Source organism: Hylobates moloch, unplaced genomic scaffold (assembly GCF_009828535.3).
Source record: "Hylobates moloch isolate HMO894 unplaced genomic scaffold, HMol_V3 SCAFFOLD_2, whole genome shotgun sequence".
Lineage (NCBI taxonomy): Eukaryota > Metazoa > Chordata > Mammalia > Primates > Hylobatidae > Hylobates > Hylobates moloch.
In genome coordinates, this window is record NW_026652277.1 from 92,310,103 (window position 1) to 92,332,651 (window position 22,549).

Sequence of the window (22,549 nt, forward strand, 5' to 3'; positions counted from 1 at the left end):
ATGTGGCAGAGAATGCAGAAGCAATGACTACCTGTTTCGTGAGTCTCTGGGCCCTGGCAGCTGCATACAAGCTGCACAGTGCTCCAGGTTCTGTGTAAAGTGAGCTGCAGCATGGGCATTGTCAGGTCTAGGCTGCAAGATCACAGAGAGACTGCATCTTGAGCCAGTGGCTGGGACAGTCTATACCAGATGTCCTCACACCCACGCTGCTCATCTCCCCATCCCACACCAGAAATTGCAGGAAACCTCTTCCTTCCCACTGTCCTTCCAGCATCCTCTATTAAGAAAACCTAGCATTGTGCTCAATTTAAGTTAGAAATGCTTAAAAGACTCCTGTTATCACAGAACATATGCTGAAGAGTGCGTGTGGAAATGAGAGGCAATAAATTAATAACTGACACACTTGCAAAGTAACTATTATCTATACTCGCACAGGACACACCAAGGCTTGGAGACATGAATGCAGCCAGGAATGATAGAGCCGGAAATTATGTTCAGCACCCCAAATGATTGGTAATTTCTAAAACTAGGCTCTAACCACACCCCAAGAGCATTATGATGAAAACTGTCCACTCAGAGTATTTTGTAGATGTTTCTGTATTTTGAATCCATTATTAGACTTCTTATGATCATCTGGTAAAACTATTTCGTTAGAATTTTCCCATGCTCTTTTTGTTAACAAAAAGAAGCAGATGGGAAAACCATTCCTATTTTCCAATCACCTCTTCCTCTCCATACTGTGTTAAATGTCTCTCTCTTCATGGTTAAATGGCCCCCTCTTCTTAGCAAATGCATCTGTGGATTTCTTCAAGGCACTCATCACACTCTAATGTAATTATCTGCTACCCGTGTGTTCTTCACTCTAAACTGCAACCTCCTCAGCTGTGGAGGCTGATCTTTGCAGTTCCAGGACCTAGGTCACTGCCCTGACTCACAATAGATGTTTAATATAAGGGTGTTGAACCAAACCAAAGAGAAGAAATTTACCTCAGGTATTTATTCAAATAAGTCATTTCTAGGATATAACTCAGGGTCGAGACTGTCCACTGATCAATGGGTTAAAGGACACATACCAATCAGTGCCACAGGGTCTTTGATGGCATACAAGGTCTACAGCAAAGGATCAGAGAGTGAACTTCCAAAGCAATGTCCTGGAGGGAGGCCCAACATGCTCAGAAAGACCAGGCCAAACAAAAACCTTAATCAAGGGCAAGGCGCCAAGTGTCAAAAGAAAAACGAGAGTATGTAGTTGGAGGATTTGAAGTCCCGAAACACAAGGAGAGCTGCTATGAGGGAATATTGCAAGCAGGTGAAAGAGAGGAGGTTTGGATTGATTCCCCGTGTGATAAGCCCCGACAGCTTTCAACATCCTCTCAGCACGTTTGTGGAGTTACGTGGAGTTGATTTAAAGGGTCAGGAATGGAACACGCAGCACATTCTCCAACATTATAACAAACTGGCTGGCTCATTCTTTTTAAGGTCTCTCCCATGGGTGTCTACAGTCATTTACATGTTTAGGTGTGACTCCACTTTAACAGATCAGATCCATAGCCATAGGCAAGGTGCCGGGGAAACCACATTCTCATCCCTGTAGCAAATACGACTTTAATCAAGTCACTTTATAATACCATTGGGTACTTCTACTCTTGTGTTTATCTAAGTCCCCTCTTCTCATTCTCCCAGTTCCTTGGAGAATACTGCCTTGCCTGTCCCTCCCTACTCCTTCTTCTGAGACCAATGTTCTAATTTCCATGTGCTTTCCGAGGTTACCTACATCCAGGCCTTCCAAAAGTTACAGTCTTCCTGGATCTGGAGTGTTCCATTTACTGCCAGACCTTCCTTCCCACCTGTAAGCCATCTATTACTTCCTGTTGGATTCTTAGTTGTCACCTCCCCACTAGCAAAGACCTTTCCTGCTTGCTCTCCTGGAACCTCCTCTGGACTATATGCCAGCCCCGATGTGGGACTATATCTGTGTCTGGTTTTCTAGATGCTGAATATCTTTTATCTAATCAATATACTGACAATTGAGCCCCAGTGAAACCCCATTAGCCACATCTACAGTGCTACAAAGTGATTACTGATGTTCAACACTTTGACCTAGATATACTACTTGAATCACAGATATATGAAAAATATAAACTTAATTAAGTTCACAAAAGCTAAATTACATCAAAGTTTCTCTAGTTACCAGGAATATACATTAATCAATATTAGAAAGATTTCCAATGCAAGGAATAAAACAAGAGGTATCAAGCTAATATTAATTTAACCAAAAACCCAATTAATCATAACACCCATTGCACTCAAACATTTTATTGTCAGTAATCAGTTATAACACCACTCCAAACAAAGTATGTAGGTTTTCGTATATATATAAATATACATATCACCACTGTTTCGATCCCAAATGTGGTTAACAGACTTCCACAGTCGCTGTTCTGGAAATTCTTTTTTTTTTTTTTTTTTTTTTTGGCTCATTTCTCCTCACAAAAATTTGATATGTAGGACAATATAATTTTAACAGCAATTTTCGCTGTGAAGAGACATAACGAGAATCTGGAAGGGACCCTCCGCTCACAGGGCTTGCAGGATGTCTTCTAAGTGAGTCCAGATTGAATTTTGAGCACAAGTAAATCTCTCACAATTTACTGTAAGCACCAAAAGTTTTCAAATTTTTACTTTAGTTTTTGACATTTTTGAAAATTTGAATAACTGTACTTTCACTTCCAATCAAGACAGGTAACCAGGACCAGATATACTCACTATCATTAGACAACTAAGAAACTAGTCTAAATATAATTTAGACATCAAAAAACAGACAATGTGAGAAAGATCTCTGAGAGATGGGAAACAAACTAAGTGAGCCCCAGGATGTCCCCACTTACTGCTTGCAGAGTGTTTCCTGGCCACCGTGCTGGGAGTCTGAAGGTCTTCCTGCGCTGAGGAGACGGAGTTGAGAATTCAGAGGCAAAGGTGGATGGAATTTGCAGAGCAAAATACTGGATAGGAAAGAGTTGCACAGAGAGAGGAGAATGACCAAGAGAGATGCACAGAGAGGGTGAGAGAGAAAGAGAAAAACAGAGAGAGAGAGAGAGAGAAAGAGAGAGATCCAGAGATTGGTAGAGGGCTTCAGCTGGGTACTGATGAGCACCTGTGTGTGAGGAAACCACCTGAGCAGGGAGAGAATTAGTAGCAAGGAGCAAGCAGGAGAACCTCCAGAGCTCACACAAGGTGGGAAATAGTTCATATTTCCATCAGCCAAAATAGGGGGAAAAATCGTAATAAAATAGGCATTCGGTAGAGTATTTGGAAGAGTATTGCCCCAGTAGTGAGGAATATTTTGTCCTAAATTTAATACTCTGGTCTCACCTAACAAAGCTTAAAAGGAGCAACTTTAGAGATCAAACTATTTCTAAGTAACTTAACTGCAACCCAGAAGAAAGCTTAAGAACATTTAAAAGAAAACAAAAATAATATCAGCACTGAACAACATGAAATTCACATCTGTCATCCAGTCAAAAATTACAGATATACAAAGAAGTGAGAAATACAACCCATATAATGAAGGAAAAAATAATCAATAGAAACAGTCTCCAAAGTACAAAGTAGCATAGATGATAGAATTAGTAAAAAAAGGACATTAAAACAGTTATTGTAGCTATATGCCATATGGTGAAAATCTAAATAACTTAATTACTCTTGGCAATAATACTACTCATTGAGTTTTAAAATATGGCTATCTACAACATGAAGGCATTCTTATTTTGTTGTTTTTGTTACAGAAAATTTCAGGGACTATAGGGCCTATATAGTTCAGTTATTTTTTCCTTTTCTTAACACGAACATTTTTCTGTATTGCATAGGCCAGGAAGTTAAAATATTTCTGTCTGCCGAATTCAAAAGAAAAAATTTGTTGCTTCTTGGACTTACTTCTCTACTTATATCATTGTTTTACAGAATTACCAGTGTCAAAGCACATTGGAATTTTTGAAAACATTAAAAGCACGAAGCAGTCAAAATTCTGCTATTGTATACTATTGTATAGTAGAATTTAGTTAAAAGCCAAGGAGTAAGTAGAAGAAGAAAAGAGAAAGTCAGAAATCATATCATACTGCCATGCTTAGCAGACCGGAAACACATTCATGGCCATGATGTCTGTCAATAAAAATGAGGGCATATCCTGAATTACAGCCAGGTCTAATGAGCCTTGAGGTGAGTATCGTGCATGCTTAAGCAATGAATTACACCCACTCCAGATATCTAGAGTATTATTCATTTTATTTCCTGGCTTACAAAATAATATCCCCACAGCTGGCCAAATTACTCAAACCTTAAAGTACCTCACACATGGGGCCCAGTCTAGCTCCTTCAGCTACCTCAGAAAGAGCTCCATGGGGGAATGAGTAGTGCTGGGAGGAGCACAGGCTATGCTGCCCAACTTTTTACTATATACCAACATCTGTCAGTAGCACAAACAATGCAGAGACATAAGGAAGTGGTGATAATTTTTATTATTAACTTGTCCTCACTTTTACCCCTTTCTCCCTATTGATTTCATGAACTCATCCCAAATCACTCTGTGTACCTCTGATAGACAACTTATCTTTAGATGTCAGTTTCATGATGTCACTCAGAACTATAATGGTCTTGTTACTTTAAAATATCAGGTCGGAATTCATGTTTCTTATAATTAAGGTCATTAAATATGTGGCCTGATTCTCCTTTAAATGTATCCTAGACTCAGCAGTCAAGCTTTCTAAGTACCAATCTTGGCTCAACTGTTCTTTGGCTGTGTGACCTTAGGCACTAAGCCCCAGCTTCCTCATTAGTAAAATGGAGATGAAAATGGTGCTATCTACTTCACAGATTTTTGGTTAAAGATGAAGAGAGATAATTTATGTAGGACACTTAGCATTGTAAGCACTTTATAAATGATAGCTATTTTTACATTCAAATATATTTACCTGTCTTTCAGAACAGGAATATTCTTTCTCCCAACAGGGATATTTATTATAGCCTGCTCGTCAACACAGACACACACACACACACACACACACACACACACACATAAACATACACTCGTTTCTATCTCTGCTTGTTCTCATGCTCGTCTTTTTCTAAAATCTGTGCCACTTCTTGGTTAATCTATCCATGCTTTAAGAGTCACCACCAGTCCCACTTGAATTATTAAAGCTTCTGAACTACTCTAAGCCCCTGTTATAACTTTTTTTTTAATTTTGAAATCCGAGTGATTATATTCTCTAAAGCAATTTTTACATACTGATTTTTAATAAAAAATATATTTGATATATTTTCATATATGTATTTTGTCTCCCCAATAATAATCTGAGATCCATAATGACAAATAACTATGACTATGTTTTCCACAGATGATTCTTTCCCCTTTGGTAGATATTGCAATGTTCAACTCAGGAAATCATTATTTATTGATTTATTAAATGCAAGACAAAATTTCAAAAGACATGAACAACTTTTAATGAGTTTATATGGTAAGAAATTGACTTAAAGGTGTCGAAGAGGACAAGGTATGAATTTGGCCTGGGTGACATACCAAAGAAGAAAGATGCAAGAAATGAAAATATAGTACATTTGGGGTTTCTCTTCTATGTCTGAAGTTTGAAAATGAAGTATAATAACTTTCTCTCTCATAGTGTTTTTGTTTTCATTTCTCAGCTTTAATTCTAATACTCTCTGCATACCAGAGATGCGTATTTAAGCAGTTCTTTCATTGCCTGGCCCTAGAAGTAAAAATGCATTAGTCAGTAAGCAGTCAGCTACAAAAGTAAAAGTAAATTAAAAATTTAAAAAGCCTCTGAATTGAGAGATAAGATAAAGAAAAATTTTCTGAATTTTGAAATCTAACAAAAATCAACAGTTGATGAATATCAATGTGGCAGAATTAACTTACAATGGGAAAGGTTTTTTATTTTTATTTTTATTTTGTCTAGAAAAGAACCCACCATATCCAATCGAGAATGCATAGCATCTCTTTAAAACAACATACATAATTATTGATTTGGTATTAGAGAAAGCTGTTGCCAAGTCAATCATATTGTAATATAATAGCCTGAAATATTTTATCTTAAATCCATAATCCTGCATAAATTCTAAAACTAGAGAGCCATAAAGCAGTAAGTTAACAGATTTTATTCAGTTGTCTCCAGAAGAGGATGCTTCTTCTAACTAACCCTCAAGGAGCAATAGGTGTCACTGAGGTTGAGATATTTGCAAATTGAAAAAGTGAAGAGCATCCACTAACCTGGGTTGTTGGAAATGTGTCCCAAGAATGTCTATGACCTTTGTTCCATTTTGATGCTGAGTGTCCCAAGAATGTCTACAACCTTTGTTCCATTTTGATGCTGAGTGATCAACATTCTGATCTCTAATTTGATTTCCTAAATGAGTTCAACAAACAGGCTAAAAATTGGAGGCTCTGTGAACATATGGTCAGTTGGCTATTGTGCAAGATTTCAAATTCTGTGTATAGTCATATGTGATATATGGCTGAAAATCAGCTTCTTATGAATCTAGTTATTATGGGTCAACACCGAGACTGAGCTCACATGTGGGAGAAATAATAAAATTGTATCTTAAAGTTCAGAGCTTGAGTCTAGTCCCAAAACCTAGTGACCCATCAGGAGCTGCAGCAATGCTGAACATATGACTGACTTTGTTATTTGGATCACAGTGACGATTCTCTCCCTCTGCCCGGAATACCCTTTCCTGCCTCATGGCCTGATTTACGCTCAACAACTCCAGTTAGCTTTCTTTGGCCTATTTTCCCAATCGCCCCACCCCCATACTCCTGCGATTAGGTGCTCTTACCTGGTACTCTTTGGAAACATTGCTGGTGCTGCACCTGTATGTTATTTTTAAATGATCCAATTATTTGTCTGTTTAACTGCAGTGTTATTTAAATGAAGGTTGGGCCTTATTCATCTTTAAATTCTTAGTGCCTTGTATTTTGCTTAATACCTGGAGAGCCCTCAATACACTTTTGAGTTTAAAAATGTTTTGTTATAAGCTCCTATATGTAGGAAACAATAGTCTTTTCTATGTAAATACTTTTACAGATATTTGAATTAAATTTCCTACTAGTGCTCAACTTTCATAACATTTGCATAAATGACAGTTCCCAATATGGGGTCATTCTTGGGTCAACAAATGGTTATATTTCCCAGTAAATATATTTTAAAATGCATATTTTATATGACACTTATACAGTATGTTTTGTGTACAAAGAATTATTCTAAGTGCTTTATAAATATTAACTTGAATTATCCTCATATCAAATCTATGAAAGAGGTGATTTTACTACCCCCACCTACTACTGGGGAAATGGAAATACACAGAAATTATTTAATATGTAACTTGGCCAAGATTGCTCAGCTAATAAGGGCAAGAACCAGGACTTGAATCCAGGCAACCTGGCTCAGAGCCCTGGCTGCCCCTGCAGCTCTAATGGATATGCCAGTAAGTCTCCATCCACAAAATGAGTGGGCATATTTGTATGCAGAAGCCTTAATATATATATAGGTCATTTCCTCCCTTTTCCCCTTGTCTAGTCCTCTTAAACAGATGTCTTTTAAACTTCACATGTTAGACAACTATTTTATTGAATTACTTGCCTCTAAGGAGCCTGACCTATTTTACAAAAGGAAAAATAAAAAACAAAAATAAAAACAAGAGCTCAGTAATCCTCGCTAAATCCAATGAGGACTATAATGCTAAGAAAAGGAAATATTTTTAAATGGGTATTAGCTAAAGTCTTACTCCTTTAGGACAAGACTGGATAATGATTTCATTCTGCCCTGAGAATGAAAAAAAAAAAAAAAATGTTCTCGTAAGTCTTGGAAAGGAAGCAAAAGCTCTAAGGGCTTTCAATAAAAACCTTCCATTTCTATTTTTTTGAAATTCAAATCCTGCGATGATTAGCTGCAGCTGACCTTAACTCTTTACAGTGCTTAGGGAGACTTATACTATCACAGAAATCAGAAATCAAATAAATTAGGCCCTCCTTTCAGATCAACACTTTAAATTGCAGCTGGAAGAAACCATCTATAGACTAGTTAGTCCCCAAAAGCCTTTTTTCAGAAGCATATATGACAAAAGGAGTGTGGCTCCTCTGCTGGGACTGCAATCCAGTCATAAAGGAGAAAAGCAATAAAAAGAAAGCTGCCAAGACTGATTGAAAACTGTATAATAAAAGGCATGTTATTAATTAAATTGTTGTGTTCTTAAAAGTATCAATAGGGGTCAAAGAAAAGATATTTTGCCACTGTTTAGAAAATTGATCAGGAAAACTCCTCAGGAGACTAACTTGGAAAACTGTATCTCTAGCAAGCAAATGTGTGGGGAACACATTATGTGCTCAAATAAGCCCTTATCTTGTCTATTGGAAAATGAGAAAATTCCTGTTACCAAAGAAGATTGGGAGGGACCTACTACTTGGAGTAGTAGGGACCAGATTTACCCTCTAACCTGGAGCAACAACAACAACAAAAAGGCAAAATGTATAAAACAATGCTTTCCAAGATGCTAGACTTTTCGGCAACAAAATACGGTGGCCACTGAGAGACAGGAAATGAATGGGGTGAGGCTTATGACTGCCCTTGAGTATTGCCTTGATAGAAATTCCAGATCATAGAGCAGAGAGGGAGAAACCAAGTGGAGTTCTCTCTAAATTGGGGAGAAGAAGGCAATTAGAATTCTTGGAAGAGAGTACTGGAGAGCAGAAAGATACACAGAGAAAAAATGCCGGATATTTGCAAAGAGTCCCCTCCGGTATTCAGCTGTCTCCTAGTGTTCATTGCATGAATTCAGGGAAACTACACTTGACCAGAAAAATAACTATCCAAAAGGATTCGTGGTAACAGTTCATGCACATAAATACAGTTACTGTGTCTGGTGCTCCTCTTCTGTTGAGATCACCCACTCATATTTCTACCTGGTACCATCTTCCTTATTCTCGAAGAAGTTTATGTAACATTTCTCGTAGTGAGGGTCTGCAGGTGATGAATTATTTTAGCTTTCATAGGTCTGAAGAGGACTTTATTTTGTCTCCATTTTGAATTCTGGGTATAGAATTCCAGAGTTTTATTGTTGTTGTTGTTTTGTTTTTTGTCTTCCAGTATTTTTTAAACGTTGTGTTACTGTCTTCTTGCTTCCATTGCTTCTGATGACATATTGATGTCAAACTTATATTTGTTACTCTGTATTGTGTGTGTGTGTGTGTGTGTGTGTGTCTTTATTCTCTGGTTGCTTTTAAGATTTTTCTCTTTATCTAGGGCTTTGAGGAATTTGATTGTGATGTGCCTTGATGTAGTCTTTGTTTCTTGTGTTTCAAGTTGATTGAACTTCTTGGATATGTCAGTTCATGGTTTTCAACAAATTTCGAAAAATTTTGGCCATTTTTCTTCAAATACTTTTGATCTCTGCTTTCCTCACATTCAAGGATTTTGTTTGAAGTTGTCCCACAACTCACTGATGCTCAGATTTTTTTTAAATTATTATCTTTGTCTGTGTTTTATTTTGGTTAGTTAATATTGCTACATCTGTAAGATCATCAATCTTTTCTTCTACAATGTTTAATCTGCCATAATGCCATCCCGCTGTATATTTTTTATCTCCCATTTTATAGTTTTCTTCTCTAGACATTTGATTTGGTCTTTTTCTTTATATTGTCTATGTTTTTACTTAACTTATAAATGTATGAAATAAAGTTATAATAGCTGTTTTAATGTTCTCATATGAAAATTTTAACATCAGTTCTGGGTCAATTTTGATAGATTAATTTTTTTCTCATCATGGATCCTATCTTCTTCCTTCTCGGCATGATCAGCAATTATTTATTAGGTCTCAAGAATTATGAATTTTACCTTGTTTGTTGCTGGATATTTTTGTATTCCTATAAATAATACTTAAGGGTTTTTTTTTCCTGTGATGCAGTTAAGTTACTTGGAAACAGTTCGATCCCCTTGGGCCTTGCTTTTTATATTTGTTAGGTGGGACCAGGGCATATTTAGTTTAGAGCTAATTATTCTGTAATGCTACATGGATTATGAGACTGTCTAGTCTGTCTAGTGTGAACAAACACAATTTAGGTTCTGATATGAGCCACATGAACTGTTATAGCCAAACCTTTTGGATAGTTCTTTTTCTGGCCTAGCGTAGTTTTCTCACATTCATGCACTAAACAGTACTCAGCTGAAAACTGTAGGGGACCGTTTGCAAATACCTAGAGTTCTCTCCCTATGTATCTTTCTGTTTTCCAGGAGTGTCTTCTAAGAATTCTAACTGCTTTGCTCTTCCTAGTTGAGAAAATCTGCTGGGCTCCACTTGGTTTCTCCTCCTTGCCCAAGATCTGGAATTTCTGTCAAGGCAGTAAACTGGGGAAATCATAAGGTTCACCTCATTTTCCTGTCTCCACTATATTTTGTTGCCTGAAGTCCAGGATCTTAAAAAACATTGTTCTGTATATTTTTTGCCTTTTGTTGTTGTTTCAGGTTAGAGGGTAAATCTGGTCCTTACTACTCCAATGCAGCAAATCAGAAGTCCCTTCCCATCTTCTTTTGTAATAAGAATGAATAATTCTTTTGTAATAAGAAGAATTTTATAATAGAAAAGATAAGAGCTCATTTAGGCAGTTTGTTTCTTACACATTTACTTGCTAAAGGCACTATTTTCCAAGTTAATCTCCTAAAGTGTATTCCTGACCAATTTTCTGAATACCTTACATTATTTTCAAATATTAATTCAAAATGAACCATAGATGTAAGTGTAAAACCTACAAATATAAAACTTCAAAGAGAAAACATACAAAATCTTTGATACCTGGGATTAGGCAAAGAGTGACTACATTGAACTCCAAAAGCCCAATCTCTGAAACCAAAATTAATCAGTTGGACTTCATCATAATTAAAGTATCCTCTTCCAAAAGCGCTGTTAAGAAAATTAAAAGACAAGTCACAGATCAGGAGAAAATATTTTCTAATTATATATCTGATAAAGAGCTTGTATTCAGAATACATAAAGAAGTTCTACAACTCAGTAATAATAAGATAAGCAACCAAATTAAAATAAAGGCAAAAAATTTGAATCAACATTTTGCCAAATAATATATACAAATGGATAATTAGCATGTAAAAAGATGTTCAAAATCATTAGTCATTAGAAAAATGAAAATTAAAACCACATAAGATACCACTATGTATCAACTAGAATGGTTATAATCAAAAAGACTGACAATGCTGAGTGTTGGCAAAGATGTGAAAAAACTGGCAACCTCATGCATTGCTGGTGAAACGTAAAATGATACAGCTACTTGAACAAATAATACAGCAATTTTTAAAAATATTAAACATTAACTTACTGTAAATTCCAGTAATTCTACTCCAAAGTGTCTATCTACCCAAGAGAAATGAAAACTTATGTCCACACGGTTGTATGTGAATGTTCACGACATCATTATTCGTAGTAGCTAAAAACTGAAAACAATTCAATTCCCATAAAGTAGTGAATGTATCAACAAAATGTATATATTGATACCACACAATACTGTTCAGGAATTAAAATGAAAGAAACACTTACAAATGCTATAACATGGATGATTCTCAAAAACATTATGCTAAGTAGAGGGAGTCATACTATAAAGACTACAGATTGCATAATTTCACTTATCTGAAATTTCCAGTAACAGCAAGTCTATAAAAGCGGTAAGCAAATCAGTGGTTTCCTGGGGCTGAGGAACAAGGAGTGGTTACAAATGTGTTTGAAGGATATTTTGGGGATGGTAGGAGGTTCTAAACCTAGATGGGTGCACAATTCTATAAATGTACTAAAAATCATTTGTCACTTACAAATCATGAATTTGATTGCATGTAAATTATAACTTAGTAAGACTGTTATTTTCCATCCAATTATTGTCAATAAATCAACAACAAAGGTAAATTTAATGAGTCTATATTTAATAATTTTTTCCAAAATAATGAGATTTTATCAAGAAATTAAAAATCTGGGCTCTTTTTTCAGTTTGGGGAGGAATATAAATTATTGATTTTTTTCTAGAAAACAAAAATATAAGCAAAAAACGGGCATGGCAAATTGCTAATCTTCAGCAATTATACATTAATATATATTTGTTAAATTATTCAGAGAGCTATCACAATCCTATAATGTAGATAGACAAAATAGATTTAATTCATTTCATAAGTTGAAGAAACCTAAGGCTGCATTAAGTTCAAAGGGTTTGTCAAAAGTCATAAGATCTCTAACTGGAGGAAAATTGTAATTTTCCTTATAATGACTACTCACTTATGTTTGAATTTTCCTCCACAACTCTCCAAGAGCTTGTCAAATCCCTGCTGAAAGATCCTTCATACCAGAGAACTTGTTATCCTCAATAGGAAAAGTTTTCTTCTTTACAAAGGACAGGCATCTAGAAAGACCAAATATGAACTCTGTAGCTTCTATCCACAACATGAAACTAATGGGTGGAAAGAGGTCTCTACCAATATCCTGATATCCTGGCTTCTACAAATTCACACATATTCACTATACAAATATTGTATATAAAAAAATCAGTGGACACAATCCGGATCTTAGAGTCCCAATTCTCCATTAAATACAAGTTCCTTGAGAACTTGTATCAAGGTTCATCATAGTCACCATTGTATGCCTAGAGCCTGTCACAGTGCCTGATAATTTAAGCACTCAGTCAATAATTTTGAACCAAACTTAGAATTTTATAATACAAAACATGCCTATGCAAACCACCTGAAAATTTTTCTAATGTCCCTATTCCATAAACATATTTATTTTATGCTGCTTTTTGCAGAGATGAATATCTTTTCTTGTTATATGTTGCATATAAACAAAATGTGGATATGGGTTAGAGTGGGTAAGGCAGGAACTGTATGATGAAAGTAATGATTTTACTGATATGACTATGAATGAGTCTGAAACTTGCCACTTTCAAAGTGAGCTTTGATAACAATTACTTTTATTACAAAACAATCCTGAGATAGTGTTTATCACCATGCTTAGACTCCAAATTATCAGAAGGCTTAAATCATGAGAAGTTTTCTTTTGAACTATATAGTGATAACAACAGTCATAGTAACAATTGACATGTGATCCTGAGAGTGCCCTCTACTCTAAGTTATTAAAGAATAATAGCTTCTATTGTTACACATAGAGAAAGAATAAGTTGCCATTTTAAAAATCCACAATTTTAGAAGTTGGGAGACCTACATTGAAATCTGGCTTATATTAGCTGTGGTGAACTCATGCAACAACCTCTCTTTGCTTATCAAAAAACAAGCGGATTATAATTCCCACAATCTATGCATGATGAGGTAGTTGTGACGCTCAAACAAGATAGTGGATATGAAAGTGATTGGGAAACTCCGAAGTACTCATCAAAAGTGAGAGATATGGACTAAATTGCTAAAATATTATCCATGTTTATCACATTATATAATTCTTCAATAATCCAAATATTCAGTTCCCTGAGATAGCAAGTTTGTTCTATTTTTTCATGCTATCAATTTTACAAATGACTGTCACTACTCAGTGTGACAAAGTCCATGCCTTAAGTGTTGGAACCAGTACCTTATGCCAAGAAAGCATAATGCATTCTTTGCTTGTAATAATCACTTAAGAAAAATATTTATTTGAAGAGATGCTCTCAGATATCCTTTAATTATCATATAAAAGAAGATTAATTCTATGGCAGCTTTTACAAATTATCTACATATTCATTTATTTTTTTACTTAAAATTTGGCATGCATGGCTCATTTAAATTGGTGGTTTTTAAATGGGTTTCTTAAAATTCTTGAACACCATTGGCAATCTCATGTAAGTGAGAAAGTCTATATCCATTAAAGAGCACATATGAACACACATTTGAAATTCCGATTATAATATCAGTAATTCACAGACCTTGTGTGGCCTAACAATTGATCTATAGTTCACAGACCCAGGTTAAGAAATTCTGTTTTAAATTTGTGTGAACATTCTTAAATAGCATAATTAAATGCTATATAATAAATTAAGTCTCTTATTTTCTTTATAGATTGTTTAAATAAGTTTTCTACATTTGCAAATTTAAAGCCCTTATTCTGACTTTATTCTGACTTAATTTGTCTACTCAGCAAATAAACAAAGTCATTATTCAATATGAGATAGCATTTTTAAGAGTAATGAGGTGGAAAATTAATTAAATGTGGCTGAAAATTATGAATTATTTAACTAAACACTGTAGGGTAGGGATAGGTGGTCTTTCTGAAAGCCCTTTACCTTTTGCAAAATTATTCCTGGAACTCAAAACAGCAATCACACAAATGTTCCAGGAACTTAGGCCAAAGCCTTTCTCTCATTTCTTTGGATATTAGCAATGCTGCTGTTTCCAAATAGACTGTGCAATTCCCACATATATTGTGTGTTATATATTAAATCTGATAAGTATATTTATGGATGTATCCATGGACCTCAGATCCTCTTTTCCAGGCTCTGCCAAGAATTTGACTCTCTCCTGCAAGAGTGCTGATTAAAATCTTGCCTACCAAACAACCCAATTCAGTGCGCACTGGGTTAGTTTCCATGAAAGTAAAAGCATAGTTTTAAGAAAAAAGTGTCTGAGTTCTCAACCATTTCTATACAGATATAATCACCAGCATAACTGAGACCTTTCCCAGGATTATTCAGAAAATTAATCCACATATAGCTGTTTGGTTTTGGTTTAGAAAGATATACTGTATGGAAAACAGATTATTTAATCTTTTTCATAGTTCTAGTCTGCTAAAATTGTCATAGTTAACTACAATCAGATTTTTTTTTCATTTGGAGAGAGCTGTTACACATGACCCACTAGCAAAATCCATTTTTAGTTTAAAATTGATATCTATTTATGTTGTAACAGATTGTGTAATCACTGGATCTAAAACACTCAGCAGTCTGCCTACATTTAGGAGGCAAGTATCTGTATCTCACAGGCCATCTTGCAGATTTTTCTAGGGAGTTAGCTCTCATTTCCATCCTTCATCATCCTTAAAAAGGGATAAAAAATTTTCTTTCCACAAACTAAACATGACCAAAAGTTTTTCTCAGATAACCACATGGCCAAAATACATTCTGTTTTAACCCTAAAGCATTAGCCAGTAAGGCAAAAATCTAGTACTAGATGTCAGGAAGTACTCTGCCTTCTGTCTTTAGAAAAGCCTTCGGTCTTTAGAAAAGCCTTCGGTTTTAGTGAAAATAAAGAGAAAGTTGAACTAAGAATTTGGCAGCCAAAGAGATCTGACATCCAAATATTTTTAAAATATTTTAACTTATAGTAGAAACACATTCTTTCTCATCAACCCCATCACCACCCCATTCCTGATGCCAAGTGAGCAATTGTGCTGCTATTTTCAAAACAGCTATAAAGAGCGACATTGAGCCCTAAGAGCAAGAAGCAGCGTTTTCCAGGTGAAGGAGTATCTGTTTCCTCAGTCCATTGGACGAAAATGCCTCTCAAAAGTGTATATGCTTTGCTGCAATTAGGAAACTTTAGATAAGTGGCAGAAGAGACACCTGTCTCTCATGCCCCACCTGGTGTTTAAGCAGCCAGCTGTGAAAACTCAGTTAGAAAAAAATATCAAGAAGGACCTTTTGGGTACCATTCTTTCACTCCTCTCATCTCGTTGGCCTGCCTTCTCTCCTTCATGAAAACCCAGCACCTTTAGGTTCACTACCTGCACCACTACATAGTCTGCAAAGCAAATGCCAATAAAGGGCTATAAGGACGTCTTTGATGTCTGTAAAGGGGGCTTACCAGATCTGCTCTCTTCACCATATATCTGGCCTCTAATACCCAACCTTCCATACCAGATGCTCAGTCAATCCTGGCTGCAGGAATTGAGGAATGTTGACTGAAGACAACTTAACAGCATACATCCTCCCAAGGGCTTGTGTGATTTAGCAAGTGCTAGAGCCTCAAACTGAAGTAATCAAGACTAGAAAATAGATATCCATGACCAGGCTGCCTGAAGGGGGCAGCATAAGTGTCCCTGAAGAACACCAAAAGCCCAAGATCACTCCATATCCCATACCTTTAGGATGGTTCTGTGTCTTCAGAATGGGTGTCCCCTGCATGTCTTCCAGTCCTCAAGTAAGAGCCAAAACAAACACTAACTCTACCTCCATTTAGTCCCTCCCTCAGGTCACAGCAAGACCTAGCGGTGGAGCCTGGAAAGCAGGTTGGAAGTAGGTAGTGGACACTGAGGAGAACAGCAGTCTGGGAGTTCTTGAAGGAAGACTGTGTGCTCCTTTCTTCACCACTGAACACCTAGAGAACAGAAAAGAGAACTGACTCTGTGTTCCTTCTGTGTCCACCATTAATTAAGGGTCTAGATCTAAACATCAATGAATGGAATAAAGTTAGTTAACATTCTTTAGTGTTTAGTATAAGCCCAGTCTTATTCTAAATGCTTTTCACTCATTAATGTAATCTTCACAACAATGCCAACAATAGATTTTACTATTACCTGCCCCTCTTCCATTGATGAATGAACTGTGCCCAAAATAACACAGCTTTTAGGAAGTGAAGCCAACAACAAAATAAAAGAAAGACCCACAATCTTCTGTGGTCTGTATTTTCATCTCTAACCACACCCCACTTGGATTTTGCTCCCTGGCAGCAAAAGGCATTACTTATATTTCAGCATTATGTTTAATATTATTTTTCGAATTACTTGAATTGATAAAGCACCGAACCAAATCAAATTAGCAACATTTTTTCATGAGTATACTCCCATCGGTAATAGTTACAAGGTTTTAAACTCTTACCCATTAGTCCCCAGATAAATTGTAATGGGTGGGGAGGAGGACGTTGGGATCTCCATTTAGAAAAGGTGTGTTGCATTGTACCTTATTTCTAACTCTCAGCAGTTTTCACATGATCGTGACTCACAGAAGTGATGAGGAAATTATGTTAATTAACAAGGTTAAAATTTCAGACTATGCTCCTAGAGTGATTCATGCTGTACATTACTGGGGGGAAAAAAAGGCTAAAAACCAATATTTTAAAACTGCATTGTAATTGTATTTTTGACAAAAGTCTAACACACCAATACCAGAAAGCGGCTGCCCCAAATGTGTTCAAAGAGCCAGCCATGTTTCTGAGGATTTTAAAACACCCTGTATTTGAGGACGCTATAAAGAAGGGGCTGAGAGGTAGGTCGGTCATGGAGGTTCCATAAGGGTCCGGGGCGGAGGGGTTGGGGGGGCGGAATAATTTAGAAGTGCCAACATTGGGAAAATGCTGCAGGTTTTAAACAGAAAATTAGTGAATCATCGTAATCAACCAGAGGGGCCAATGGTGGGGTCTCGGAAGTGAGGTTAGAATTCTGCTGAACTGAACTCTGGTGGCGAGTGGGAAATGGGCCCGCGGTACCTACTTCAACTGGTGCTGCCTGTCCTCTGCGCTTTGGGGAGGAGGGCGCCCAGCAGTTTCACCCTGGGAAACCCCAGCTTCCCACGGTCTACAGGCACAAAATGGAATTCCATCCATGGAGAACCGCGCAGGCCTTGCACCTTTCTTCCCTTCTGCCTCTTAGGCTGCCGCTGCCGCCACCACCACTTGCTCCCTTCCCCAAGCTCATTTCCCTGCGCGGGGACCAGAGGCTAAAAAGCTCAGCTGGAAAGCTACAGTGGGGCGGCGCCAGCGCGGGGACTGGCTCCGCGAGCGCAAGGTCCTGGATGAACTGGGAGGGAAGGAGCGCCTGGCCGGCCTGGGTTCCTGAAACGCCGCCGCTGCGCGCAGAGTGCAATCGGGGAGCCGGAGACCCACCAGCGCGCCTGGCTAGCGAGTTGGCGGCTGCTTCAGTTAATGTTGCGTGGTCAGTATCGTGTTGCAACTGGTGCCTGCTGCTAAAAGAGACATCGCCACATTCTTCTCATTTGTTTTCTTTTTTGTGTAAAGCTTTTATTTTTAAAGCGCCCGTTACATATGAAAATTAATTTCGGTCGTTGCTAGGATTGAGAGGAAGTAATTTGAAGGGCATAATGTGTTTGAAGATATGTGGCCTTTAAGATACATCTCCTCACTTTATTAAAATTTCCTGACACTTGAATACAGTACTAACGATCTGCACGTATTATATGGAAGTGCACCATATTGAAAAAAATAACACACAAATTGCACAAAAATTCTTAAAAACATAATTTTTTTCGTAGTAGCTTTACAGTTTCGGATCTTACATTTAAGTCTTTATTTTTGAGTTGATTTTTGTATATAGTGTGAGATAAGGGCCTAATACTATTCAGTTTTCCAACATCATTTATTGAAGAGGCTGCTATTGTACAACATGGGGACTATAGTTAATAACAAGGTATTGTGTACTTTAAATTGCTGAGAGTGGATTTTAAGTATTCTCACCGTAAATTAATAAGCATGTGGTGTAATGCATATGTTAATTAGCTTGATTTAGTCATTTCACAATATATACATATTTCAAAACATTATGTTGTGTACCATAAATATATAGTTTTAATTTGTAAATTAAAATAGAAACAAAAAATGTATAACAAAGAAACAAAAATGGGAGATTATGTGATTGAAGAAGCCCTTTGCAAAGCAGAAATGTTTCTAAAACTCTCCCAGAATTACTGTGTGGTCTGTTTAGCACCCAAAGTGTGTGTTTTAATGCGCTCAGCTGCTCCTGGGCCTTGAGAATCAAGCCTGTAATCAAGATCACTAGCGACTGGCATCTTCATAGGAAGCAATTGACAGAAGACTCAGGATGAATGGAAGATGGACTCTCCCTGCCTTTCCACACTGAAAATATACTTCAGAGGATTATTTCTTATAACGTGAAAATTTCTTATAATTAATTGTAAGGGGGACGTTTTTTGTAGAGCTGAGCACCAAAATAACACAGATTTATGCCTAAACTGTATCAATTCCATTAAAATGAACACAATTATTTCAGGCGCTAATATGAATTACTACATACCATGGCTGCTGACTGGGCTTCTTCAGATTGTTCCTGATTATTCCTATGTTAGAGACTATGCTCACGAAATGTGTACAGATGACAGAACATGTAATACTAAAAACAGAAAAATAAGACCGAAATAATGCAAATGAAGCACCTCAGGGTATTCTGAGAGGAAAACTTAAGGTCAACAGAGGCCAATGTGACAGCTATGAGGATGACCTCTAAGGACTCTTTTTTGTAGTGTTAGTGGGGAGAAACGCCTAAAAAATCTAAATCAGACCTTGTATCAGCAAAGAAATGCTTCGTAAGTTGGAGTAGAGATATAAATTAAACTGTAGTTGACTTCTCTACACAAGGACAGGAATATCTCAAGACTGACTGTATCATCAGGTTCTAGATGTTCTGTTTTGGGTTGGGGGCTATAGGAGTTTCAAGGTGAGTCCAGGCTCACAGAGAACCTTCTCTAGAACTTTGATCTAGTTCCCTCTGGATGCCTTGGATTTCCCTCTTGGAAACTAAAGAAGAGAGCAGAAGATTCCCCGGGCCTGTCTACATCCACCACTCTGTCATTCTACAAGTATGCACCAGAGCAGGAGAAGTCTGTCCTAGAAGCCTCACAAGATAACTGGGAGACTAAATGGTAAACAGGAGCCAGGCCCTGAAAAAAATCAAGAGGTACCAAGTTTTGAGAAAGGCCTATATTTAAGGCATGGAATAAATTCAGCCTGAGTCACAAATAAGAGTTTTGAAAAAGATAATAATGAAATAGCCAAGTGCAACGGTTCACGCCTGTAATCTCAGCACTTGGGGAGGCTGAGGCGGGCAGATCATCTGAGGTCAGGAAATCAAGACCAGCCTAGCCAGCATGGTGAAACCTCGTCTCTACTACAAATGCAAAAACTAGCCAGGTGTGGTGATGTGCCTGTAATCCCAGCTACTGGGGAGACTGAGGCGGGAGAATTGCTTGAACCCAGGAGGCGGAGGTTGCAGTGAGCCGAGATCATGCCACTGCACTGCCTGCAAGACTCCATCTCAAAAAAAAGAGAGAGAGAGAGTAAGGAAACCATGCTTTTTTCCTATTCACTCAGCAGAACGTTAAGTGGCTCCTTGCCTGACCAGGATCATTGAGTTGGATAAAGGCAGATGGATTCCCTGCTTTCACCTTTCTTAGCCTGGAGAAATGCAGAAACAGAAGTACAAATGGGAAGCAGATTCAACAAAGTGCAAGCAACATGGATCTCCCTGGGTGGTAAAGTCACAGGTGATAGTTATGAATTTCTGACTAGTTCGCCATGTTTTCCACATTTTTACAACGAGCATGTATTGTTTTTCATACACACACACACACACACACACACACACACACATATATATATATATATATATATATAAACACACACATATATTTTTTTTTTCCCTTGGGCCATAAAATTTTATTGGCAGATCAGGGGAAGAGCAAGGGGTAAGGGTCCCTTCCTTTCCATCCCCCTACCCAGGAGACACCCTCCGAAGGAAAGCAGAAGCCCCTTAGCCTGCTGCCTCAGAGGACCTTGGAGGCAGACAGGTTGTTGTAGTGATCTTCCTGGCCCTCGAGCAGGCTGCGGTAGGTGGAGATCTCCTGCTCCAGCCGCGACTTGACGTCCATGAACTGCTGGTACTCCTGATTCTGCCGCTATCAGCTCGCACATCGCCCAGCTGGGCTACAATACAGTTGATCAGCGGCTGGATCTGCGCCAGCTGGGCTCCAAAGCGCGCCTACGTTTCTGCCAGTGTGCCTTCCAAGGCGGCTTTCATGCTCAGCCGTGACTGCAGCTCAAGACCCTGGAGAGTGCGCCGCAGGTCAGCGACCTTGGACCGGCTCATCTGGAGCTGATCCGTGTGGCCAGCTACCTCCTGGTTCAATTCTTCAGTCCGGCTGGTTGAACCAGGCTTCAGCATCCTTCCAGTTCTGCACCACTATGACCTCGTATTGGCTTCACATGTCACTCAGGATCTTGGCGAGTTTGGTGCCCTGAGCCGAATCCACCTCCACACTGACCTGGCCTCCCACTTGGCCCCTCAGCCCACTGATTTTCTCCTCATGGTTCTTCTTCAGGTAGGCCAGCTCTTCTTTCAGGCCTTCGATCTGAATCTCCAGCTCGGTACTGGCCAGGGTCAGCTCGTCCAGCACCCTGCGCAGGCCGTTGATGTCGGCCTCCATGCTCATGCGCAGAGCCTGCTCTGTCTCAATCTTGGTTCGGAAGTCATCTGCAGCCAGACGGGCGTTGTCGATCTCCAGGACAATCCCGGAGTTCTCAATGGTGGCACCAAGAATCTTGTCCCTCAGGTCCTGGATGGTCTTGTAGTAGTGGCTGTAGTCACGGGAGGGCCTGGGCCCCTGCTTCTGGTACCAGTCGCGGATCTTCACCTCCAGCTCACGGTTGGCTGCCTCCAGGGCGCACACGTTGTCCAGGTCCAGGTAGGAGGCCAGAGGGTCGTTGAGGTTCTGCATATTGAGCTTCTCATGCCCGCCAGCAGCCCGTCGGACGTGGCCAGGACGCCTCTGTAGCCCCCCAAGGAGGACGAGGACAGACACTAAGCGGGCGGAGGACACGGACACGCCGCGGCCGCTGGAGCCCCAGTGCATGCTGGGTGCGCGAAAGGCGACCCCCGGCCCAAAACTCACCGAGCCGCCACCCAGGCCCCCGAAGGACTACTTGGCCCACGACTGGCGATAGCTGTAGGAAGTCATGGCGAGGCAGAGCACAGACGGAGCGACCCTGGTACCAGAGGCTGCAATTCGAGGGAGGAGCCATAAATTTTTTTTTAAATAGCTACTTTACATAAAGTTGTACAAGCACTTGACGAGGGAAATGACCGCTCAACAGGTGAGCTACCTAAGGCGGAGGTTAAATGGCTTACTAAGATCACAACTGGCCGGGAGCTGTGTCTCACGCCTGTAATCCCAGCACTTTGGGAGGCCGAGGCGGGCAGATCACGAGGTCAGGAGATCAAGAGCATCCCGGCCAACAGGTGAAACTCCATCTCTACTAAAAATACAAAAATTAGCTAGGCGTGGTGGCGCGCGCCTGTAGTCCCAGCTACCCCAGCTAATCAGGAGGCTGAGGCAGGAGAATGGCTTGAACCCGGGAGGCAGAGGTTGCAGTGAGCCAATATCAGTTGCCACTGCACTCCAGCCTGGCGACAAAGCGAGACTCCGTCTAAAAAAAAAAAAAAAAAAAAAAAAGAACAGAACTATAGTGAAGAAGAAAGATGGCGGACGCACATAACTGCATATTACCAAAAGATTTTTTTGTTTCTTTTCCTTTTCCTTTTTGCAAGACAGCCGAGATTAAAATCTAAGCTTTCTAAGTCTCCGGATCTGTACCCTTTCCACCAGCTGACAGTCTGCTAATAACGATATGCACTCTCAAGGATCAAGGTAAGCACCGCAATATATTCATTCACAAAATAATGAAATGTAAGAAATCTATATATGAAAAACATTTTCATGTCTCACTCTCTTGCTTTTACTCTGTCACTATTCCTTTTTAATTTTTTATTT

At 38.8% G+C, this 22,549-nt stretch overlaps 2 pseudogenes; one reads left to right on the plus strand and one right to left on the minus strand.

The window, feature by feature from the left end:
• Positions 1-20,426: 20,426 nt before the first annotated feature.
• Positions 20,427-21,736, minus strand: LOC116469134 (keratin, type I cytoskeletal 19-like; annotated as a pseudogene).
• A 670-nt stretch (positions 21,737-22,406) lies between these two features.
• The window catches only part of LOC116476661 (neugrin-like), a 31,635-nt pseudogene continuing 31,492 nt past the window's right edge, over positions 22,407-22,549 (plus strand).